The sequence below is a fragment of the Seriola lalandi genome, unplaced genomic scaffold, assembly GCF_002814215.2.
Source record: "Seriola lalandi dorsalis isolate HSWRI2012SDOR001 ecotype SW California unplaced genomic scaffold, Sedor1 jcf7180002054339, whole genome shotgun sequence".
NCBI classification, from domain to species: Eukaryota; Metazoa; Chordata; class Actinopteri; order Carangiformes; family Carangidae; genus Seriola; species Seriola lalandi.
The window spans coordinates 43,894-44,434 of record NW_019524892.1 but is presented as its reverse complement, the minus strand read 5'-3'; positions in this window follow the sequence as shown (position 1 = coordinate 44,434).

Sequence of the window (541 nt, the reverse complement as noted above, 5' to 3'; positions counted from 1 at the left end):
ACGAATCCACTTCTTCTTTTACAGAGTCTTTGTTCAACCTCAACACTGATCGTTTGTTCAGCTTTGATTCAGACTTTCAACAAATATAAATCTCTTTGACAAAAGTGCAATTGTTTGACATACACAAACTTGAATTTCTCAAGCAGATTTATTTTACAGGTTTACAAAGGTTGATTTACAACTACAAACATTGGAATTATTTGTGAACATCACTTTACAAGCTCAAAATCATTTTGACCCTAATTTGAGCCTAAGTACATATGTAGCTCCAGCCAACAACAGTTCACAATAACACCTCAATAAGTTCCTTAACAACAAATCAGACACAGCAAGTTTCCAAACAAGTATTTTGATTGTATTCAAGCCAAATATATGAATCATCACACCAACATTGTTTTCTGATGCATTCGATTTGACGACAACTTAAATGTAATAAACAGAATATCAATTTAACTCGGGGGGGGGGGGTCTCTTCTACACATGCAGAAAGTTGAATTTGTCATGGAGATTTATTTTACAGGTTAACAAATGTTGATTTACA